Source organism: Ambystoma mexicanum, chromosome 6p (genome assembly GCF_040938575.1).
Source record: "Ambystoma mexicanum isolate Mex_15411 chromosome 6p, UKY_AmexF1_1, whole genome shotgun sequence".
Lineage (NCBI taxonomy): Eukaryota > Metazoa > Chordata > Amphibia > Caudata > Ambystomatidae > Ambystoma > Ambystoma mexicanum.
In genome coordinates, this window is record NC_090935.1 from 246130656 (window position 1) to 246156271 (window position 25616).

At 41.2% G+C, this 25616-nt stretch overlaps 1 protein-coding gene across 2 annotated transcripts in view; it reads right to left on the reverse strand.

The window, feature by feature from the left end:
- DYM (dymeclin) overlaps positions 1-25616 on the reverse strand; it is a 1763009-nt gene that overhangs the window by 361122 nt on the left and 1376271 nt on the right. The window lies entirely within an intron of this gene.

A 25616-nucleotide genomic window follows, 5' to 3' on the forward strand; every position in this document is an offset into this window, starting at 1 on the left:
AGGTGACTCTCCTTCGCCTAGATAACAGCCGTGTTCTTGCTCACACTGTATGCTAATCATCTTGTCTTGTCTTGCAGCGTGGTTACATGGCGGTGTGTTCTCCCCACTCTTTTGTCTAATTTATTCCTCTGGTGGTCTATTTCTCCAGCAGAGGGGTGTATACTAAAAGAAGAGTTCCCTCAAGTGAGGAGGCATGGGTTAGGTTATAACCCAGGCTCTTGAATCAAAGCCATCCTGTCCCAGAACCAGCAATCATCTCTACTTCTCCGGAACCCGAGGTTCAGTGAGTAACAGGTACAGCTTCCATAATTCCAAAATGGCCAGCCTTTTCTGTATTGACAAAAAAGGGGGGGCAAATAATAAAGTTAACAGGGTATTGCCCTTACGTAATACATATTTCAACACAAAAAATAGGCAACAGCCAGCTGTCTCGTAATTATGCTATAGCCAGTTGAAATCCAGATAATAAAACCTAAGTGGTTAAGGACCAGTGTTCAGTTACCCAAAGAAAGGAACAAGGCTGTGACGAGGGACAGTAAGGATAGAGCGAGTCTCTAACTATCTCTGCCTCAATTTCACGCCTCAACTAGGTCGCGATAGTGTGCCGCTTATCTAACAGAGATAGGAAAAGACATCAACTAGCCACTTCTAGATTTGTAATACTTTCAGCCTTTTTGGTCCTTTACGACTCTCTTCCACTATGTGCATGCATGTATTGGAAGAGAATTTTTTTTTATTGTTTAAAACAGAATGCCAGTAGTCAAAAGAGTAGACATCTAGTAGGGTATTTCATACGTTATTAGCCTATAGACTGTCTAGTTGACCCTGGGTAACTGAAGTCTTATAAAGAACACAATGACACAAAAACAATGTTAGACAATAACATTCAAAAAGTAGACACTAAAGTCCTACTCTCCGTCTGTGAGTAATGTTAGTTGGCGGGTGTGGGATTTAGATCAAAAGGTATGCTCAAACTGTAAGATAGGCCCAATTTATGCCTCTTGTGTGTAGCAACCAATGTCGACTGGTTTCAGCAGCAAAGGTATAAGTGGGGCCACTTTCATCAGGACAGTCTTCAAATTCGATCACTAGGTTCAGTCAAAAAAACTACTGACCATGTTGAGGGAACAAAACTACGACAATTGGGAGTATATATACATTACCACCTAGTCGTTGGTGCCATAAGTCTGGATCAATTTAGGAGGGAACCTATGGACAAAAAAGAAAATGAACCATAATCACCACAGGGCTGATAACTTCAAATCAATTGACTATGAATCACACTCTATTCTATGTCATTCATAGATACAACACTGCTGGTAGTGCCATCACATTTACTGAAGAAGAGGGTCAGTTATTACCATCGTTAATTTTATGTAAGTTGCCAAAATCACAAATAAACAATCGATTGGGCTATTGTCCATATAACCAAGGACAGCTTCATCTTGTAACGTGAAAACCAAGAAACGTCATAAAAATTGCATAATTGAATTCATCTCCTATTTTCAATTATTTCAAAATAGTGGCTTCCTCCCTGGTCTGTCCCCAAAGTGGCAGGAGAAGGAAAACAGAGGAAGAAAGGGAACAATGAATAAGGGACGACGCTCGACCATCTAGGTGCGCATACCTTAACCAAGGTGTTCCTGTGTGTACCGATGAAATGGGGATGATAGGGGAAGTCCCCTAGGTCCACATGTCTGTGGTGCACGGTGATCCAAATACCAGCCCTTATACCAATTGTGACATAGCCATAAGCCTTGGTTACGTCTACCTGGCGCTGTTCAGACTGCCTCCATACAATCGGAGTGCAGTGCATGACTTCCTGTACAGTCTGAATGAGCCACTCACGTGACATAAGCTGTGTCACGTGGGGTGGAAGCAGAATGAGACTAACTCTGCCAGAGAATACGGAGTGTTTCACTTACGGTCTGCAGCGGGATGCGGACATGGACGTCCCTTCTCCGGACTTTGAAAGTAAGTTACCCCACACTCTGCTCCATTGAGGGGCCTGACTAGAGCCTGGCCAAAATGCCTGCTGGGGACATGTACATTGCCCCATTACGAAGCATTACTAAATCAAATTTAAATAAACTCCTGGCCGAAGGCAGCCATTTAGCTGTCCCGCGGCAGATGGTGCTCACTATGTTTTGATTGACATTTATTTAAGAATCGCCTCTAAAATACAACACTTCTTTGCCTCCATTGTTTAACAGCATCCCTGGGGCTTGGATCACCGTGCACCACAGACATGTGGAGCTAGAGGACTGTCCATTTCATCCGTATACACAGGAACACCTTGGTTAAGGTACATGCACCTAGATGGTCGAGCGTTTTCCCTAATTCATTGTTCCCTTGCTTCTTTTTTCCATCTCCTGCCACTTTGGTGACAGATCAGGGAGGAAGCCACTATTTTGAAAACATTGAAATAATTGAACAATAGGAGATGAATTCAATTATGCAATTTTTATGACGTTTCACGTTACAAGATGAAGCTGTCCTTGGTTATATGGCCAAGAGACAATAGCCCAGTGGGTTGTCCATTTGTGATGTTGGCAACTTACATAAAATTAACAATGGTAATAACTGACCATCTTCTTCACTAAATGTGATGGCACTAGCAGCAGTGTTGTATCTATGAATGACATAGAATAGAGTGTGATTCATAATCAATTGATTTGAAGTTATCAGCCCTGAGTTGACTATGGTTCATTTTCTTTTTTGTCCATAGTTTCCCTCCTAAATTGATCCAGCCTTATGGCACCAACGACTAGGTGGTAATGTATATATACTCCCAATTGTCGTATTTGTGTTCCCTCAACATGGTCAGTACAGTTTTTTTGACTGAACCTATTGATCGAATTTGAAGACTGTCCTGATGAAAGTGGCTCCACATATACTTTTTTCACTGAAACCGGTGAACAGTGGTTGCTACACACAAGAGGCATAAGTAGGGCCTATCTTGCAGTTTGAGCATGCCTTTTTATCTAAATCCCACACCCTGCCAACTAACATTACTCACAGACGGAGAGTGGGACTTAAGTGTCTTCTTGTTGAATGTTATTGTTTGACATTGTTTGTTTTTGTGTCATTGTGTTTTTATATAAGACCTCAGTTCCCCAGGGTCAATTAGACAGTCTGAAGCTAATAAAGTATGAAATACCCTACTAGATGTCTATTCTTTTGACTACTGGCGTACTGTTTTAAACAATAAAAAAATGTTCTCTTACAATACATGCATACACATAGTGGAAGAGAGTGGTAAAGGACCAACAGGGCTGGAAGTATTACAAATCTAGAAGTGGCAAGTTTATCTCTTTTCCTATCTCTGTTAAATAAGCCGCACATCATCGCGACCTAGTTGAGGCATGAAATTGAGGCAGGGATAGTTAGGGACTCGCTCTATCCTTACTGTCCCTCATCACAGCCTTGTTCCTTTCTTTGGGTAACTGAACACTGGTCCTTAACCACTTAGGTTTTATTATCTGGTTTCCAACTGGCTGTAACATAACGAAGAGACAGCTGGCTCCAGCCTTTTCTGTAACCCTTTTCCCTTATATGTGCAAAATAGGAGTGTCCCCTATGATGAAGAGTCGTTTTCCACCGTCAATACTTACCCGTCCTTTTAGTAGATTATTTTATCAAATATATCACACCGGTTAATTGGCGTAGGCACCATCAATCACTGATTATAATCCCACAAATAAATATGTTAACTGCTTACTTTTTTATAAAAAAAATCTATGCAATGATATTCCGTTTGCTCCTTCGTTTACACTTTATCAAGTTTTTGTTATCTCAATCTTTTATTATTAGTATTTTAAGAGTCTATTTATATATTGATTTCCTTTAATTTTTACCCTCCTGATTGACGTCAATCTCTTGGTCCAAATGTTCATCAATCCCCTTAATATTTTACTATCTGTTCGTATTTGTTAGTCTAAACACAACAAAAGCTTTATATTATCATTTTGTATAACCCCCACACACGTGCACTTTTTCAATTTTATTGCGTACACCTTCCTTTACTATTTTAGTAAATCTGTCCCTTCTCCGCTTCACCCCATTTTGGAGTTTGATATGCACTCTTCTGCGGGCCTTGCCTCAGGAATCCTTAAAACACCTTTTTGGAGTCTTTACTTTTAGTGCGTACCCTTCTGTACCCTTGGAACCAGGAATCGAGGTATCTACTTCTTCTCTTTATAATCTTCCCAAAAAATACTGTTACTTTTTATACATATTTCTTTACAACACAATTCCTCCCCCTAATTTTACCACCTTCATTGTTCTACTTACATCTGTGACTCAGCTCGAATCCCTCTGCATCAGCTCTCCCTCAACGACCAGTTCGCCTTCTGTCCACGGGGCACCTGCGGGGACCGGACAGGAATTTCATCAAAAGGGGCACCTGCAACCAAATCTTCTTGAATGTGACACTGAGCACCGATCTCCACAGGAAGCTTTGTGGTCTTCTGGCTAATGGTGGGAGCAGCCAAGTGTCCAGGGGTCTGGATCTGGCCTAGGTCGATTAGACCGTAACCACACGCACTGCTACCAAAATGTGCTCTAGCACCTTGAAGCCTCTTTTGTACTAGATGGAATTACAAATAATGATCTCAGACCAAATAATCGAACAGACTCAATTAATTATTCTCATTTAATAAAACAGCGTGAACTGACAGGCATCGGACTGATGCATTCACACTCATACAGTAGCTTTATTACATAGACGTCTTATACCCAATATGCGTCATCTATTACCTCATTCTACGTGGTAAATTATAAGACCTATTGAGGGAAGGGATCGGTTAAGGGAACATATCTATGCACAGAACATATACAAATTAGTACATCATTGGCTACCCCTTATCTGTAGGGCACGCCTAGAACTAACTCTATATATGTATAGTACTGATTATAGCGGGCAAATTGGCAGTGGACTGATCTATGCAACATTGTATGCTATGCTGTCCCCCAGATCCAGATTGGTTGGCATGCTATCCCAACCTTGGACATTCAGAACTTTAGCAGCACGTACGTTAAACGAAACCTAGGTGTTTGAATCCCATCAGACTATTCCCCGTTTCCCCAATTAGTCCATCATCTCTCATCGGTCAGCAATAAGTCAAAGTCTTTCATCCTTAGTTGACCTTGCAGCCTGCTCACTGTCCTGGAACATTCAAGGGAGAGTGATCAAGGGAGCACACCACTATTTTTGTATGAGGATCTAATGCACAGCCCTAGCCAAGAAGCCTAGCCATACGACTTCTGAGTCATATGTGAAGAGACCACAAATCTGTCAATTTCAGCCTTCGATTTACTGCTATTTGGTTCAATTATGCACGGTGCTGTTACTCCTCTTGGCCGCTAGAGACTTGCTCAGTCTACCTTGAATAGACTTCTTACTCTTAATTGTCCAATACTTTGGCCATTGCAGATGTTTTCTTCTTCTTTGTGCCCTTCATTCATAGTTTATCTTGGTTAACTCCCCTTGTGCCTTACAATTATTCCTTAATTTAGCATCCTTGATGCTTGGCCAACATAGCCTTCCTGTTCTTCACACACAGCGTTTAGCCTCTCCTGATTCTGCAACCTTGGTCTGTCTGAGGTAGCTTGGTTGAATTCTTCATGAGCCAGTGTCCATTTTCCTGTCATGGCCGTCCTTGCCATGTTATACATTTCTCTACAGCAAGCCTCTATATGTTTCCTTTCTATCTTGCGTTACTGTGTATTTACAGTTATTTATCAGAAAGTTTCTTCATCTTCTTTGTATTCACGATTACTTTAGGTACATGTTTCTCTTAGTGCTTCAGTTACATCGTCACTCAAGTATTTTCATATCATTTCAGCATATGTTCATGTATCCTCTTTATGACATCACTCGGCCCTCATCAGATTTCTCTTTAACGTTCCATGATGTCCATAGGTGCGTGCTGACATCCTTCCATGCATCATCCTTCTACACTTTCAGTGCGAGGGTAACTCTGTATGGCTTTCTGATTGCATAACATCTCTCATACACTCGATGCAGTACAGGAACGATACAGGGGATCCCATTTACTGCTTTTCTACTGTTCCAGTGGTGAAGGAGCAAGAGCTAGGGTACAGACCTGCATACAGAAAGCAGAGTGCTTCTGGTCTGCATACATGAACTTAACAGCAGAGCTATCTTACACTTTCCAGCTCTCCCCACTAACCTAAATAAGTCCTTTCTCTTTCAGATCCACCAGATTGCCTGGAGAACATGAGAAAGCAGCAGTGATGCATATGGCAGCGATGCGCTGTATAGATCCCAAAAACATAATTGAACTGATCATATACTCTTATTTTCTGGACATTGACCTTCACTTCCTTTTTAATACTAAATGTTTTGGGTGGTAAGTACTTTGTTGTAATAAATCAACCTGCAGACATGAAATGCCCATCCCATATTTAGCTTTATTCCTACCCTTCCTATAGTAACAGTTTTTCAGAGATAAGTATCCAACAGAGCATCTTTCCAAGTATGAGGAGACATTGCCTATAGCGGTGGACCAGCAAGTACCTAAATAATTAGAGCAGTTGTGGAACTGCTGTACTCAGCCCAACAGTGACTCAGGATCCGAGAGAGAAATTTTCGAAACGGCCCCAAATGTCGAAAGAAAGGCCCCATAGATGAGTAATTGCAGGAACGAGCATTTATGAACACTATGAAATATAAACTTTGGCTAGCAGTGCCCCAACATGGTCTGTGTAGATTTGAAATGCAAGTGGTGCACATTAATGAATCAAAGGGCGAGGCTCCACCAGGGAGGGTTGCATGAGGTGGGGCCCTCCATTTGGGGTGGGGGGGGGTGACGGCCACCCCCCCCCGTTGCAGTACATCATTCGCTGCCAATTTAGGGTGCCCCTCAGCCCCCCCCCCTAAGCAGCCTATGAATTTGTATTATTTTTCTTGTTTATCCAACTGTCATGATGCCCACCCCCGGGGACCCAGACCAAGTCCAGCAACCCCGGCAGCAGGCATCAAGTTATTCCAAGCAAGCCCAACAACCCCATATAGGGGATATTTGGGTGCAGTCCTGGCGTCTATGGCGCCAGGCTCATATGGAGAGTCAGTCCTGGCGCCATAGGCGCCAGGCTCATAGATTAAAACTTACCTGATGCAGACCATACTGAAAACTTACCTGATGCAGACCATGCTGCAAGAGCTCCAAGCCAAAAGAGGCTTGGAAGGGACTACTTTACCTAGGGACTATTTTTTACTCTGGTGGGGCTGGGGAGGAATACTTACCTGGGACTACTTTGGAGGCTATTTAAACCACGCCCGAAGAGCAGCACACGCTTCGCGTTATTCTGCATCCAGCAGCGTAACGCTCACCGTGCCTGCAAGTCAGCATCCAGTCTTCTGCCAGGCCCGCCTCAAATCCAGAGCTCCTAGGAAAAGAGGGAAAGAAGGAGAAAAGGTTAGAACAAGAGCAATACCTTTGCTCCTTACTGGAGTGCCCAATCCACCGCGCCTTCAAGCTGGAAGAAAGAAGTTATTTTATGCGCGTCGCCTCGCCTGCTGCAGCGCCGCGCTGAACTCACCGGCCTTCGCTGAATCTTCACTGTTCACCGCATCCTGCATGTTCCCGCCGCACTCCGGCACCTAAGGGGAACACAAGAACAGCAAAGGGAATAAACAGAGGCAATATTAGTTACCACCCATAGACTTACCTGATTTTACCGCCGTGGGTACTATTCCTCTTCACGGGTCGGCGCAGCCTCCATCGCATCCTCGCCGAACCCCGGCCCCTAAGGGGAAACAAAAGGACAGCAAGGTGAAACCAAGGGACAAACAAAGGGAATCCTTCTCACCACAATAGACTTACCTAATTTTACCGCCGGAGGCATCATTCCCCGAGACTTCATAATTACTCTCAGCACCTGAATAAGGGAGAAAGCAACAGGTTATATATACATATATATATGTAACTTCGCTTGGTGCAGATGGCCACATTAGTGTGGCAATCTGCCCCAGGGTGCCCAAACCCTCTGTGGCAGACCTCTGTGGATTCCCACGGGTGTCCTCTTTTGGAAAATGCATGGGGTTCACTGTTTTCCTTGCTGGCTTTGACACCCTAGGCCCAAATCTGTAGGTTGCCCACATGAACAAAATGGGCAGTGGCGAAAGGGTTGGGGTGACCAGTGGGTTACCCTTTTCCTTTTGCGCCCCTGGTAGGTGCACCCACACATGTGAGGTACCGTTTTCATCGGGACACCTGTGGGAACGTGGGACGGTAGGCCATGTGCTGTTGGGGGCGTGTTTCGATGGGTGAGCCGAGCAAAATGTGCAGAAAATGCGTTTATTTCCCCACATTTCAGACTTTGCGGGGGTGTCTGCGTAATACATTCTGTGGCGATTTGGGCATATCATACCTCTGCGGACTCCCACGGGTGTCCTCTTTTCGGAAATGCATGGGGTTCCCTGTTTTCCCCGGTGGCTTGGACACCCGAGGCCCACATCTGTATGTTGTGCCGGTCGGCAGAGCGTCTCAAATTCCGGTTAGAAAACAGACTTGGGGTTACTTGTGTTTTAGGCTTTCCCCTTGGCGGCCAGGTAGGTGCACCCACACATGTGAGGTACCGTTTTCATCGGGACACCTGTGGGAACGCGGGACGGTAGGCCATGTGTTGTGTTTGTGTGGTTTTCATAACGTTTTGACCCATTTGCTGGTGGCCTTTGTCACACAACCCTTTCATTTCCCAAATGTGACCTACATTTAGTCGCTGCTTTAGGCACCATACACTTTTGTAACCTGCACGAGTTACCTACCCTTGAAAAGGTCTGCCTGTGCTCTTTCAAAAAATGTATCCTTGCCGTTCCTCACCACATTGGTTTTCCCGATTTAAACATGCTAAGTGCGTCTGTTCAGGCCATGAGCGTAAAACTCCTGTGTATCATGGCTCAGTGTTTTGCTTGTGGTATTGCTTGTTTTGTAAAACACTACAAAAAATGTGTGCTCTCCTAACTGCAAGAGTCGGGGGAATGTAGCGGAGCACTGCTTTTCTCAAAACTCATAGAAACCATTGCCGTACCAAGCCAACCATGTCCAACACATCTTTTTTTCGGTCATTTTCCCGCTTTTCCCCCAATCGATGGCAGTTTCCCCTACCTAGTTGTTGCCTGACCTACGCAAATCACCCCTTCCTAAACTTGGAATTTCGTCTACTTTTCAGAAATATAAGCCTTTCTGTCCTCCAATTCGGCTTTCCTACCCTTTTCTTCCATTCCGTCCATGCATGTCCAATTGGCAAAAATGGCCAAAATCGCCTACCTCTCACAAAACGGTTGATAACCACATCAAAATAATTTAATTCCATTTCCACTCAACCTGTTCTTGAAAGCCAGGAAATTGGGGAACTCAGCACAGCAAACCATTTGTTCCTAGCTCTTACAAGGAAAAAACCACAGGCTTCTTTGTACATCATTTTATTGCCATTTTTTGAAAAAACCCAAACTTTTTCGCCCTTTTTGCTTATTTTCTCTCACCCCCCTACAACAACCTAGGATTCCTGGGTGGCGTTACGACCGCCTACATGTGGGAGAAAAAGGAGGCAAATGTGGCTGAGGTATCTCTTGTAACAAAAAAGTTACAAGCCATTGAATGGCCACATACCGAAATCACCAAAAAAGGCCCTGGCACTGGGGAGAAATACCCATGGCACTTAAAGGGTTAAAGAAAGGCATCCTAGTGAATGCGAGCCCAAACAAAAATCAATTATTCAATTCATGAATGCAAAAAAAGTAAAATGAAAAAGAAAGACAATCTGGATTTTGCACTTGAAGGCTGGATCACTGAGAACACCAGAGTGCATAAATCTATGACACAAACACCAGGGCGTCCCACCATAGCGCCTTATAGTGTGTGAGAATCATTGGGAAAATACTGTGATGAAATATTACAACCTTTAATCCACACATTTCCTACAACCATTAGCACAAGCATCCTTTGAGGCTTCTAACATTCTTATAACTATTGATGCACCTAGCCTATACACTTCCATTCTACACAGAGAAGGTTTAGAGGAAGTAGAATGGTTCTTACAGATTCACAATATTACTGATGTCTTTATTCTAAACATGTTTAAATGTATATTGAACAATGTTTTCTTCTGTTTGGATGAGCAAGACTACTTACACATTGGGGGCCTGCATAGAGCCATCGTATGCTAATATTTTAATTTATTTCTTCACGAAACAACATATTTTGGGTCATAAGGAATGGTCATCTCACATCGATATTTTCGTAATTCGGCAAGGAGAACAGTAAGATTGAAAGGTCTTCTTTGACTATTTGAATGATTTACATACATATATTAAGTTCACCATGGAAATCAGTTTGAAAGAAATACATTATCTAGACATCTGAATCACAGCAAACTAGACAAGATCAGACCGTCAGTTCATGCTAAACCAACAGACAAGAACAATCTCCTTTTTGCTAATCAGATCGTATCAGACGAATTACCTCTACTAAAGAGTATTTGCTAACAGAAAATGAGAAATTCCAAAGAAAATTCCTCCACTAAAGGGTATTCTCAATCCCTCTTAAATGAAAAAGAGAATAGAGTTGTCAATTGGACAGGAATGCACTATTTATACATAAACCCAAACAAGATCATTCTAACATAGTGCATGCTACGATCTATTCACAGCAAAATTCAGCATTCAAATCCAGAATTTTATTGAATTGGCAGATTTTCCAACACAATAGTTTGTCGGCTGGACTTTTTCCCATTGAACCTAAATTTGCCTTTAGAATTCATTTGTCAGTGAGAAAGAGACTGATAAAAGCCGAGATAACCAAAGAGTTAGAGAGAGATAAACTTAAGAATTGTACAAATCCCTGTTTGAATTGCCAGCGTTGCAACAACATAATTAAAGATCCTTCGATCAGACATCCATATTCAGGAAAACCTATTGCATTAAGACACTTCGCAACATGTGATACTCTGTTACATATGACTTGAAATGCCCTTGTGGCAGTTATTACATGGGGGTGACAACATACAAAATAACACTGAGGTGGACTGAACACAAACCGAATACAAGGTTGAGGAATCCTAATTCTACTGTTGCCATGCATTTCATGGAGAAACATGATTACATTTGTCATTATGGAAGTTGTTGAATTACCCAGGAGAGGTGGAGATCCAACAAGATTGTTGGCTCAAATGGAGATTTTCTCGATTCATAAATTATCAGCCATGCAAAACAAATGTATGAATAATGATTGCAATCTCAATTGCTATATTTAATTTGTAAACTTAATCTGTGTTTCAGAACCTTGAAACTGAATTAGTGTCATTATCTTTGTTCTTTGTGTAATTGAAACTAATCATGGCCCATTAAAATTGTCACTGTTTATCATATGTAAATCCACTAGGAAGTGACTTATCAACTGTTCAATTTTACGAGTGGTGCTAATAATGAATGGTGGTCGATTTGTCACATGGGTATCAGAAATGTTGATGCTTTAGGTTTCAGATAATCCCAACGGATCGAAGCAGAAATGACATTGATGTTAATAAGGAATATTTGCACAAATCTTGAATCCATTTTTGGAGACATGATCGAGTAATAGGACCACTGTTGGCTGTGTGGTCGCTTTACGCGTAGAAGGAACCGTAATCGGAAATGAGGCTTAAGCATTTTCTTAAGAAGCTGAAGTCCGGTTGTGACTCATCATTGATGGATCCATTCACACAGAATAAGGGGATATTATGTATTTCGTAGTTTCATCAATTGTTGAGAGGCAGAGGGCCTCTTGGTTTTATGGTTTCACCTATTTATACATAAATATCACTACGCACTAACAGTGTAGATTACGTGAGACCCACTGCAAGATGGCATGTCCTCGGACCCTTTCCATTGTTTGAAAGTGTAACAGACTGGTGGTTGCACTGTAATTAACATGGGGAAAAAGAGCGTTATAAACCAAGATGGGAATTGCAAGGATAGTTTCTCAAATACTACAGGGCAGTCGAGCTCTGCATAACAGTTAATGCGAGTACTGCCATTCATTGTTACAGAGGCAGGTGAATTACCTTTATTACAACATTTGTGAAAAATAATATTGCTTTTTAGGTTCCTGTCTGTACATAGACATTGGGCCTCATTACAAGTGTGGCGGTCCGGAAACAAGGGTGCGGTTAAGCTCACCGGCACCCTTGTTTCCGGACCGCCAAACTACAAGTCTGCCTGCCGGGGCTGCTGCGCCATGCAGGTCTGACCCTGCCGGGCGCATGGGCACCGGTAGGCAGAGTCATCACAGAAGCACCAGCATTGTTAGCAACGTTGCTGGTACTTCCGAGTCCCCATCCCCATGGAGGCCTCATGGGAATGGGGACTTACAAAATCCGGCGCCTGACTTCCCGCGCAGCCCGGACTTAAAATGTCCCGATGGCACCGGGAAGTCAGGCGCAAGATTAGGTGTTACAGGATTCCCGGCAACCCGCCTGCGGCACCGGCAGGTTACCGCCAACCTCGTTATGAGGCCCATTGTTTTAAGTGATACAGCAGGTATGAGAAGTTTTGCGTACCTACTCTACAACACTTACTTACAAGTTAGGTGTTTTAATGGTTTCAATTTACATTGTTTTAACAGCATAAAGGCAGAATGTCTCTAGACAATCGTGAGTGGTCACTCAACTCAGGCAGTTCCCCCACCCCCCAAGCAAGGTGGCCCGCACCCAAAGCGCTTCTACAGATTCAACTTTAGTTAGGTCTCCAACCCGTTTTGCACCACCCCAACAAACACCCTCTATGCCACCAATGAGCTAGGAACCAGGCCGGTGTATAGTAAGAATACATCTATTTATTCAAGGTTTGACACAATGGAATAGCAACCAAAACCTCAACCACCAATACTATGACACTACATCATATCACAACTCCAAATTAATTTCCGTTATTAAAACAAAACAGGTAGAATTTTGAAATATGCAGTCACAATTTACATCAGATTTAATTGCAAATTAACCAATAGAAAACATTCACAATACAATGGAAAAATAATTTTGGCTTTATTTTTAGAATGGCAATGTTTGTGAAAATCTCAATAGGAAATAGTTTTGGCTTTATTTTTAGAAAGGCAATGTATGGAAAAGGAACTCAAATGGGGAAATCGTTTTTCAATACACATTCAAAGGACATGCAGTGCTTTGCGGATTCTGGTTTGGGATGCACGGGACTAAATGGGACATTTCATTTTGCAACACACATATAGTTGAGATGTAATTCTTGATAATTATGGTTTGGGAAGCAAGGGAATAAATGGGAAATTTCGTTTTACCCCCTCCCCATTCATTTGAAAGGTAGAGTTTAGGATGACTTCTTTCGGGATTCTGGACACCCCACTTCGTTACAGAAGACAGGGGTTTCAGAAAGGTAGAGTCACCCAAGTTCTTTATTGTCTATACCAGCTCGAACACACTGGGTATGAACTTTGTTAGTTTCAAACTCTAACAACACTCATCCTGTGGTTTTCCATATGGGAATTAATTGATTTAACGTCAATTTAATGCACAAAGTATTTACAGAGCTTGCCCTCTCCCCACAATTAATGGAAGGGATTAAGGCAGGCGGTTCCCAACACAATTCAATTTAAATGGATAGGGGGATTTTCTATAGTGGAATTAATTTGAATTAGACTTATAAAATGTGTTCAAGGATCTTACCAGTACCACAACCCTATCCAATAAGCGAGATGGAGATTAAGGATGGCAGTCCCCCCCCCACTCACACTTTTGATAGCATTTAGATTTATCTACTTATAAGGGAGGCCTTGATTATGGGAATATGAGGAAAACAGTAAGGCTCCTCTGAGAACAGCAGAGATCTGGTCAAGGGCATCAGTCAAGGATTTTCTCCTATACCCAGGCTTCCTCTGGCTCCTCCGATGGGGGTGCCAGCTAGCTTCTATATTTGCCTGTCACTGTCTCCAATGCAAGGATTGAGGCCTGTCTGCTAGTTGTTCCTCGCAAGAGTCCAGTGGTAGGCTACCTCCAGGAAAAAAGTGGAGAAAAACATTTCTGATGTACAGTTGACCTCTTGTAGGGCTGATGGCACTCCTACATTATCAGAATTCCCATGATAAGGACGTATCTAACACTCTCCCTTCACCTCCCACCAAGACACCCACTAGCTGCTGATAGGACCAGAAGTTTGGAGGTTTGGAAGATGGAATCTGAGGGAGGAGAAAGATTTGTCATCCCAAAAGGACAGGTGGGTTTTACATTTTGTTTTCTGAAAATCTACTAACATGGCAGCTACCCTAATATTTCAGGTAACTAAATGAATCTATATATTTTCAAATTCTACATTCTATGGCGAGTCAGAAAATACCAATTTTATTGCGGCACGCCCTTCCTAGGCGGAGTCACTGTTTATTGCACTTTGTGGCTGCACCGTAATAGTTACAACTCTTACACTACATACTTCCAACATTAATTTCACCGTCTATCACTATCAATCTTTCCAGTTCCTAAACTGTATAAAAATGGCAGAATCATGATTTTGATTATATAGCCATCACACAAATTTTGTTTTTATATAGGCCCTTTAATATAAATCCAGGCTGGGCTCATTGGGACGTGCAATTTTCTTTTTAGTAGGGAATAAGGAGTCCACTGTTAATCAATGGCCCTGCCTAATATATGCTCCTAGTTTCACACGCATGGCCTCCATCATATCTTCCCTTAAAACTGTGACCAGGCCATCTGCCGGGGCCAATGTATTTTCTACCCTCTTCCTCCTTGGCTTCAGAGGTCTTTGCTTGGAGCTAATACACAATTTATGGGGAGGATTGACCTTAAGGAGTAATTTCTGACGGTCATGTTATCTGTAAATCCCATATTTGTGATCTCTCTCATTCTTTGTATTTTTAAAAGAACCAGGCCTGCTGTTCCCGGGAGGGTCAACCAAAAGGTCTCGAGTTTAAAGGCACAGACCTTTCAGTTCAGTGGGGAAAACACCAGCTGCATGCACACTTCCGAAAATCCAGCTTTAAATCGACAAGATGTGCTTGCATGTAACATTTTAACATTATATCTAGGCATGAGTTTAAAATACAATCTTTCTTTTCTACTATATTAGAATAGAGGTAGATTCACTCTTAATCTAATGCACACACATAGGCCATAGTTAACATAGGAAAACAGTGTCACTGCTACAAAAACGAAATAGGCCTTTCTTTTTACAGGTTGTCATTTTATATGATGAATATGAAGTCTCTTTATTCCTGATAATCGCGATCAGTCACTTAACTTTATTTATTAAATGTCAGGCATCAGTCCTTTTTATCTTCCAAATGCGCAGTGTTTCCAATGAGTCTTTTCTTTCCACGTACACTGCTGCAGTTTTAAATCGTTACATTCCATTTCACTAGGCCTCATGTCGAAAACACTGTTTTGTACTGGCTTTTATATTTCAATGGAACTCCACATCATAGGGGCCTAGCATGGCCTCTCCATCTCTGCCGCTCTGGCGCTGCCTTTTTACCAATCAATATGTTATAGGAATGATGTAATACTAACCAAATAAGTGGTTAGAGTCTACGTATGTTAGTCTGAAATACTTGTTTCAATTTTTTATGAATGCATCTAGTTATCAGTTTGTTGAAACACTTCAGTTGATTGTCTAATAAACCTTAGATATATTTTTTTCAGTTTAATATTGTGAATTAACAATGAGAGAGATTTAATATATTCTGGCAAATTACAGTTTGAGAATGTTGACTAATTGCTGGTCATCTTCCGTTTTGAATCATTAATGAAATATATTTGGGGAGTGCTACAGTTTACTTGCAGCTTAGGCTGCAGGTTTTTCCCTTTGTTTTGATAATTGAAAATCACACAGCTAGAGCAATTGCCTTTGAACATAGTAAGATGATGCAAATTCAGGTGAACTTTATGATGCACATGCTCCCTAAGAGAGTACTCATAACAGCTATGCAATTATCGGAAACACTCTTGCCTTCGATTGCTTCGAAGATACTGAACATCACAGTATTTCTGGTAAGTAAACTATTTTGCATCCTAGATTTAAAACTAGGAGTTCAAAGGACAACTTGTATCTGATTGTCATGAAAAGCAGTTCGAGCGATACAGTATCTGCTAGAGAAGATTCAGAGTGCCCCCCCAAACAAACAAAAAAATACTGCATCCGATTTCTAGATGTTCATTTAAAAAAAAGGAAGAGAATGCTGAAAAAGCAGAAAAAAAGTCTGTTTCCGAAGACATTGATATGTCTATTGATGTCTTTTATTGGGAAGGGTGAATGTGCCAAACAAAATACCTTCACATTTCTCAATTGGCGTTTCAAAAGTAATGTATTTAGCAGTGAGCCACCTTTCAGCAAGCCCAGAGAAACTGTTAGCAGCATTCAGGAATGTCATAAGTCTGTACACATGGAAATGTTGGCAATGACAAAAGCATACTATGTGTCTCTGAAAATTTGGGGTTAGCAATGAAAAGTAAGTATAAGAGAATGCACAAATATAATAAACGGAAAACTAACATTTTTTATTGGCCAGCATTTATGACTCCCTGGTGACGAATGTACTGTGGACATTCAATTGAATAATTTTTAGTGTATTACTGATAAATATGCCGCCTATGGGAATGTCACTGTTATTGCAGGGGGTGACCTTAATGTGAATAACTTGGGTGCCTATCAGCATAATATGACTGAGGACGACTGAAGCTGAAAGGTCAAGTTAAAAAGGAGAGATGGAAAACTTTTTTTATGATGTTGAATTACAGGAGGCCAATGGTTATAGTAATATGAAATCAGATGTATGCACTACATAGAATAATGGGGTATACTCTTCTACTTTAGACTATGTGTACCTTAGTGACAAGCTCTTTGGATATGGAAATGAAACAAGCAGCCAACCTAACTCCTTTAGTGATTACTCCATGCCGACCTGTACCCTAGCTTTAAAAACAAATGAATGGGTATTGCATGACAAAATTGGTGAAGTGGCTGTGGTCGGTAAGGGAAATCGCTTGGGCTGGACAGATAGGAATTTGGCCAAAGCAAGTGCTTGGAGTAGGGGTTTTCACATTGACTCCATTGCCAAGCGTCATGTCTCTCCATTTGACAAGGTAATATGTTTGGAAAAGAAAAAAATGAGTAGAGCTCTAAGAGCCTTGGAAGAAAGTATCTTTTCCCCTGTACGTATTTATCTGGAGAAGCGGAAAATCAACAATACCTATAGGAATCGGTTACGCATCTACAGAACTTCTAATAACAATGTAAATTGGCAAAATATGGTGGGTATGCTTATTAAAAGGTGACACAAAAAAATGTGGGCAAACTATAGGTCTGTAACCAACAAGGGTAAACATGAACCGGTCTGCTGCATTGATAGTCAAGTCTGGGTCAAATTTCTTACTGAAAAGTTTAAAGGTGAAGTTGTAAGTTTTGAAAAAAACAATCAAAAACCTTGTAATTAACTGTGATGATATCATGGCTATTATTAAGAAGCTGAAATCATCTAGGGCTCCTGGCCCAGACGGACTATGTAATATTATCATTAAGGAAAATGCTGATATTTGGGCAGACCTAATATTAATAATCTTTCGTAAAATAATAGACACTGCTGTTATTCCTAAGTCATGGAATACCTCTATTACAATTCCAGTGTTTAAAAATGGTCATCGTAACTTATCTGAGAACTATTGTTTGCTGGCCCTCACGGATGTGCCAGCAGCATTTTCTGTACCCTGATTCTCCAAGAAATCAACGTCTGGATAGCAAGTAAGAACATTCTGAATAGAGCCCAAACTGGGTTTCGAAAGGGAAGTGCAACTAATGATAACATCTTATAGGTTAACACCCTCATAGAACAGGCTAAATGCTCTGACAATCTACCACTGTATATTCTATTAGTGTATATTTCATCTGCCTTCGATACAGTTGATAGAAACAAGCTCTGGGGAAAATTGGAAGGTATGGGTATGTCAGCTCACCTCATATATGCCTGTAAGATGATGTACAAAGATAACAACACAAGGATTAGGTTGAATAACCGTGGCCCCATGTCTGGTCTGATTGAGGATAGGATGGGTGTCAGACAAGGATGTGCATTGGCCCCCATGTTCTTCAATCTGTTTATGTCCAATTTTGGGATATATTTATTGAAAAACTGAATGCCTTTCCTAAAATTGGAACCAATAAAGTAGTGTGCGGCTATGCCGACGACCTGATTATATTTGATAACAAATATATTGGTATCTGCCATAGCGCTAAGGCCATCTGTGCTTATACAGAAAAAAATGGTTTGAAATTAAACCTTGCAAAAACCCAATTTATGGCAGTAGGCCGTAAGCAATGTAAAAAGACTATTATACCCTGCCCTTTAGGTATCATTAAAAGGGTATCTTCATACAAGTATCTGGGATATGAAGTCAGCTCAGGAAAGGCAAGAGGCAATGAGCTACTACAGCTGAATAGGAGAGCTAAGGTTATGTCTACCATGGGTGTGGTTTTGTCCTTCTCTAAGCAGAATTCAGGGTACAGTTTGTACGGTATTCGTAACATCTATACACAAAAATGATCTGCAGCATTTCTCTATGCATTAGAGTCATCTTATATAGACTGGTCCGCATGGGCTGACAAAATTGAGGCACTCATCTGGAGAACAATACTAAGGTTAACAAACTATACACCCTTTGAGGCAGTTAGAATGGAGATGGGATTAATCTCCCGATCTGCTCTAATCAAGTATAATGGAGCTAAGCTATATATTAAGATCATGTACGCAGGACCCAACTCACTTCTATTTGTCCTTCAATCTGCACTGGACAGTGGAAGGTTTTCAATAGTGAATAGACTTAAGGAAATGAATGAGCAATTCTTTGTAAAATTGTGTTGGACTCCACGCTGGGAGCACTACGAAGGTGCTATGCTTAAGTCACCTTAAGTCACCAAAATATTGCATGGAAAAACATGACTGGCTGAAAAGCCATGCGAAGGTTGCTAGTACGAGTTCCTTGGAAACTTTCTCTAGGATGTTTTGTACCTACAAACAGCCTCAGTTCTATCTAAAGCTACTCACCGAATTAATTACGTAAAGACTATTTCTGAATATCAGACTAAATTGTCTAAATGTCCTGGAAAGCAGGGGTGCATGGTCTGGTATTCCAATGAATGAAAGATCATGCAGAATCTGTCTAGATAGGAACGAAGTTGAGTCCGCAAGACATGTCCTGTCAAGATGTCCTACCATGAGTCCTGTATACGAATGCTATCTTTCTAAATATGTTGAAGATCTTAATTGTCTAACCTGTGAATCATTCTGGCTGACATGTCTGGCAGGAAATATCAGGAGTTTGACCATAGCCATTACACAGGTGGGGAAGTGGGCGGATAAGTACCTGAGAAAATATGAAGACGAAGTAAAACCGATAGCAGATCTTTAATTTGTTGCTTTTGATGTGCTATTGCCGCAATCTGTCCTTTATCATCTTCTTATATTATTTCTAAAATCTGCTTAGACTTCATATGAGCTTGTATTGCTTTATGTATAGCTCCTTTCTTTTATTTGAATTTTATCATTTTTGTATGGTGAACAGATTGCATATTTCATTATGTATACATGTAATTAATGTCTGTCTTATGTGTGTGATAGTTTTAGAACTATATACACAATAAAAAAACAACAAAAAACAAATACAAATATGCCGAAAAATATACAAACATTTTTCAAGTAAAGAGCATTTACATATTTAGCCTTAACATCAGTTTAGCACAATTTAAATGCTGTCACGTATGTGGTTCACAAAATGTTTCATTCCAGGACTTATATGCCTGGGATCTTGCCTGAGCTAGTTGTTGGCTCAGGCACAGGCTAGACCCTCAGGCTAAGTCTTGGCTTCACCCTACCCACAAATTCTATGCCTGCCTCATATCTTCAGTAAATCACCTGAAATATCTTTTATCAAGTCTTTTTCGGGATTTGTTGATGGCTGCCTTTTTGGAACCTAATAATAAATATAAACACAGACCAGCCACTGGAGAATTTTACAATTTAAAGAATAAGAGGAGTATGGTCAACAGAGTTCCTCAACATAGGTGACAGAGCAGTAGACTGATTGTAAGGTTTGCACCAGGCATATGTGTGTGTGCGTGTGTATATATTATATATATATATTTTATATATATATTGGCCTGTGGGAGGGGGTTGGGGGCGGGATCGGGGAGAACGATATGGACGAGAAAAAGCAAACTGCATGCACAGACAGATTTCAACCCAACAGTGGTCGAAGTAACTGTAGTCACAATAAAACACATAGAACCCACACGGACAGAGCAAGCTCGACTTAGCAGCAAGCCATCGCACTTTCGACAATGCAAGTAGGGGCAGTGTGCAGTCACAGTGGCTGCTGTGAATATCCAGCTGAAACTGCATGTACAGTCACTAGACCTGTGGATTGGCAGAAGGCCATGCCCTGGGCTCACTGCAACTATGATCACTATGCATGCAAAGTGTTGAAGGTCTGCACCGTTCTGGAAAGGTTTTGGCTATGCTTTGCAGGCATTTTGGAAGCAGTATTCATATGGTTAAGTTTATCATTAAAACATACTAAACTAGGTTTCACATTTAAATGAAATAAACACATTGTTAAAGGAAGTCATGGTTATCTAGTACGGCAACACAAACAACTATTCTATAAAAAAAACGACCATAAATGCATATTTGCAGGGACAAGTTGAGGTATGTGACTTAAAGCTTTCGTGAATGGAAGACCACCTTCACAAATACGTGGACCCTTATCTTAGACCTGCATGAATGACTCATATAGGCAGACTTCCTTTTAGCTTTCTGTCTGTGAGACTCTGCCTTCTGTCTCTGTATTCCAGTGGGCTTGGTAAGTAGCTCTTTACTTAGCATTCTACCCGTTTATTTATCCCTGTTTTACTATCATTGACTAATGTGTGGGAAATTCTTCTTTGAACATGAATCTCTTGCATGTATTTAAATACTAAAACTTTAGTTATTCGGGGAGGCGGGAGGTTGCTACTATACATCAAAGTTCATGTCTGATAGTTGTACACTACTCAAATGTGTGTACCTTGAAAGCTGGGATTGTTGGCGTTTCAATGTGCTACTGCCTAGTGCTTTTATGTAATTGTATTGCACTGTTGCTATAGAATAACATTTTCGGAAAAAGCAAAATCAGTTTAAGGAATGTTACAGTTACACTGCAAAAACTAAAAAACACTGAACATTGCGAGTTATGGTTTCCCTTCATGCGCCGCGTATACATTAAAAACCATAGCGTACCTTTCAGAACCAGTTCTAAAGAGGAGGCCTTTAAATGACCTGAACTTTCAAGGTCCACCCGAATATCCAGAACCTGCTTGCTAAGCAATGGTGCAGGAACACACAATATACCCTGTGGCAAAGTATTTGATGAATAGAAAAATGCAGATTAAAAGCAGCTGGCAAGATACTCTTATTTGATATTTTCAGGAGAAATTGTATGGCATCAGAGACCGAGCCCGCTTTTCTACCAGAATTAAAGATTAACAAACTGGTCAACTCGATGGACTTTGTCCATTTAACTTATGCAAAAACAAATTACCATGCATAAATTACACATCTAAATATACTGAAGAGAATACCTAAAGTGAAGTTTTTTAAAAGCATATGCACCAAAATCTGACAACAGTCTGTAAAATTAAAAGTAAGACATTTTTGACCAAATTTGAAGAGATTAATCATTTACAGCCGTAAGTAAGACCAGATCACACAAAACAAGCATGTTTTTGCTTTAAGGTAACTTTGGTTTACCAAAAAGCTCAAATTTATTTAAAAAGTTAAATAAAAGACACAAGTCGTAAGAGAATGCCACATATGCTTTGTGTGACCACGAGATACAAAGCGGTAATGGAAACATGTTCTTTCATGCATGCATACCATTTTTCCATGGTTAAGAGGTCATGTTGTCAAGTTGTATTTCAGCTGGAGCTAACTTGCAAATATAATATGAGAGGTGTCCTTTGCACTTAGCTAGTAATGCTTGGTTTTAAGTACATTTCTGTATGTTCCATCAACCTTCAATTCACAGAACGAAGTGCACTATGTGGGAATGTCAAATAAGAGAAATGTCTTGCTCATACCAACTTTTGGTATAGTCATTCACCCTTCTTGGCCCATCACACTATCTTCCATACTCTTGGATTGTCCAATAAAGTCTCCATGAAAAATCTCTGTATCCTGTTCCTCTAGTATCTCTGGTTGGACATTTTTTTAATGTTACCCATCACCCACACCTTACTATTTCAGTGGATACCATACCTTTAAGCAGATTTCATCACAGGGTCTCGGAACTCAGTGTGCTTTCCCCAACTAAACACAATTTGTCACTAATATCCTGGTTTTCATGGATTAAAAGTAAATGAAAAAGGAGGTCGTGAAGTGCCTAACATTCCCAACCTTGTCGCTAATCAAGACTCCTCTAGACTGCCAAGAGGATTTGTTCTAAACTTGTTCTTTTTCCTCAATGCCATAACATTCACAGTGACTTTGAAGCAGCGGCCCCCAAATCTGATAGTTTTCTAACAGACCAATGTGCTCTTGAATTCAAACATTTAAAAGAATGGTCTTTCTTAATTCCTTTTCAATTTAATTCCAGAATTCACAAGTATAAATCAGACAATCACTTCATAGGAATGGCCTACCACCAGCAAACGTGAGCGGTGAGCCATCCTCACCTTGTCCAGTACACCAATGAAGGGATTTTTGCCATTGGCATTCCGAAGTACAGGTTGAATGGCTTTAGTTGTGGAAAAAAACAAAAAAGATGGCCACCACGAACATGGCAGCTTCCTCTTCCATTTACATGGTGACCTGAGTAAGGAGGCATAGGAGTCAAGACTGCAGTAGTAGGATGCAGAAGAAAAGGGACTGAATTATTTTAAATTAACATGTGTAAAATCAGCTGGGATCGAATGGCGGGAGGGGAGGAAATAGTCAACTTTGGAACACCCTGATTCGATGCTCACTGTGCTCATGGTGCTAATACAAGGTATTTAAGCACCCCACAAATGTTTAATCATTCCTTTAATGGAGTGAGGATTCTACATGCAATGAAGGCCAGTGTAATTGTCTTTCAAAGTTAAAGACTGTTGCCATCCCACACCACACCACAACAACCCAGTATTTTAGAATGCACCTCTTATTGAAAGGTCAGAGACTGGTATGGTAGTTCCAGAAATCCATGCAGCTATGCCTTGAATCTGGACAAAATGAGACTCTTTAAGTGAAATCAGTTACATATTGTATGCTTTCAAATTTCCCAAAGCCTTCTTTTGAAATAGACATGTCTTGTTTCAGTATGTGCTGGACAGTGTGCTGCTTTGCATGAACAACATATTGTGAATCAAAGAATAGGTATACAATTAAAGTGCCTTATAATTTGCCACTTTATGGATTGTTTTTTCCATTACTCACAGAGCTTTAAGTGAGGTGGCTGATTGGAATCATTGTTTTTCCAGTGAATCATTGATTCTGACCTGACCAATCGGCGCAGACATGTAGAATAAGCCACTGACTCCCATGTACCATACTGGTAGAGAAACCTTTAAAGGGAATGGTGCAACAAACATAACACTGGAAAGTCAGACTCCACACATCAGGCAGTTGTGGAAGGAGTAGGATTGTTCATAAAGTGATCTAATGATCTCAAAAGAGCTTATTGCCAAGACCCAAGACTGCATCTTCAGAGGATCAAAAGCAGAAAGTGCAACAGAAAAACAACCTCCCTCTGCTAGGAAGGGACTAATGGAGTATCCTGGAAATGTGGGGCCATGCACAAGAAGCCAGTCAAAATGCGGACCATCAGTGTTGCTGGTCACTTGAAAGGAGGCGTCTATACAAGGTGCTTATAGTCACTTATAAGAATTCCTCCAGCCACTTAACCTCTTGCCAGGTGGTTGCATGTCTTAAGTACGTCTGAGATAGAAATGAAAAATAACTTAGAATCCAGAGACCTCAAAAGGTGTATGCACCGGTACTGATCACAGCAACACTGTATAGAGCCAGGCTCAGCGTGCCAGTGGAGATGTTGGCCTAAAGACAATTCAGAGGTGTACAGCATGGTGTCTTGGTCCCCAATGTTCTGTCAAATGAAGAACCAGCAGGTGCTGGAGCGTTCTGGTCTAAAAGCAATCATGGACAAAGTTCCCCATACTCGGAAAGATGCTCTGTTGGATCATTTTCTCCTAGTGGCTGAAAGCCTCCAAGTCAGTCAGACAAGCTGTCTTAGACTGGAAAGGTGCCTTCACTAAGCTATGTAAGGAACGTGGTGACTACCTTGGTGGAGTCGCCCTTCAAATCGGTATGGCACCTAGAATAGAATTATTCACACCTGGGTTCAGATCTATTGTGTTTCTTTTTCCCCCTTGGCTGGCTCTGAAAAAAAGGGTTGCTCCAGGTCCTAGGACTGACATGGTGAGAACCCACGTCAGAAGTGGTAGACTGAGAACTGCCCCAAACCTCATGGAGCATAGTGAACACCTTGGCAACCAGCTCACAGTAAGGCCTTCACGTGAATAGCCTGGCATGAACTGTAGTCATAGATGCCATTATCTATGCATAAGTATAAAACACAGGCTTGATCCTCAAGGCCTTCTGAGAAAAAGTTACAGAATCAGTGACAGTCAGAGTTGCTAAAACCACAGAGCACTCTCTCCGACACACAGAAGAAAACCGCTGACGACAGGGAATGGCGTTTCATGTATATATTAGTTATACCACTTATGGCCAAGTCAATGTCGTGCAAGATGGAGACATCTAAGCAGCCACACTGATGTGTCTTGTGGCTGATTAACATTTCTCCTAGAGTCTGAGCTTGTAGCCAATTCAAAAGATGAGGAATTTTTAGAAGGAAGACATATTTTAGGCATACGGTGCCTATATTATCCATAGAGGTGTTCCAATAAACAGAGATATCTTCCAACAAATAGCATGTTTGAATTCTAATTGATGAATGTTGGGATCCCCGTTTCTTGTAATGTATTTGATAGGTATTTGCCACACATATTCAAAACACTGAATCAAAGAACTCGAGTAACTTACTTGAGGGAAAGAGACAGTAACATAAGTCATTACTTGTTTGAAGCCTTTGAAAAGACTTCTGGTGTTTCTGTAATGACCCTCAAGAATAGTGCTAACCCATGATAAGAGGCTAGTTGGTCATGTCACTGCCAAACGCTTGATACACGTGTCTGCAGATTGCTCCAGCTTGCAGTCCACATCACCTAGATGTAAAGGACTGGTTGCCATACGGCTGGCTGCCTTACAGATGCCGCACCTGATGGCTGAAGGAAAAATGCATTCTAAATGATTAGCCTATGGGATACATTCCAGGACCTGCATGTTGAGTAGAGCCCTGGCTGTCCTCTGCTTACCTGTTTGTGGGATAAGGGGAGGGGTTGAGTTGATCTTTGGCTTGTTGCACTGCGCTGTGGATAGAGTTTGTGGGGACTTCTAGGCACCTTATGGTTTTGTCTGAGATTTCTTGTTTTGGGGGAGGTGTTTTGAACCCGACATCTCTAGCCCTGAAACCAGCTTTTTTCCTCA